General features: G+C 51.8%; 1 pseudogene; it reads right to left on the bottom strand.

The window, feature by feature from the left end:
• Positions 1-379: 379 nt before the first annotated feature.
• On the bottom strand, positions 380-498 carry LOC148518417 (5S ribosomal RNA; annotated as a pseudogene).

Raw genomic sequence — 498 nt, 5'->3', positions numbered from 1 at the left:
TATGGACTTTGAAGTAGTGGACACAGCCCCTATTAACAACAGCAGCACAGCACAACACAGCCAGCCCCTATGGACTTTGAAGTAGTGGACAACAGCAGCAATACACTACACTACACTACACAGCACTAACTCCCACCCTCCCTCTTCACTGTCCACAGCCGAGTGAGAAAATGGCGCCGACGCGGGTACCTTATATAGGATCCAAAACCCGCGAGACTCGGAAGGCGGGATGATGACGTTTTGCCTCGATGTCAGATCCGAGTCAGGCGGGAAAAGTCGAGCCTGACTCGGATCGGACTCGGATGGGGGGGGCTCGGGGGGGTTCGGATTTCAGAAATCCGAACCCGCTCACCCCTAGTCCCAATACACCTTTTTGGTAAAACTACAATACCTTGTATTCCCTGGTGGTCTCCCATCCAAGTACTAACCAAGCCCAGTGCTATATAGCTTCCAAGATCGGACGAGATTGGGCACATCCAGTATAGTATAGTTGTAGGT

The sequence above is a fragment of the Taudactylus pleione genome, unplaced genomic scaffold (assembly GCF_031769625.1).
Source record: "Taudactylus pleione unplaced genomic scaffold, aTauple2 ptg000201l, whole genome shotgun sequence".
NCBI lineage: Eukaryota > Metazoa > Chordata > Amphibia > Anura > Myobatrachidae > Taudactylus > Taudactylus pleione.
Note: the sequence above shows the minus strand (reverse complement) of the source record. Positions and strands in the feature narration are given on the sequence as shown.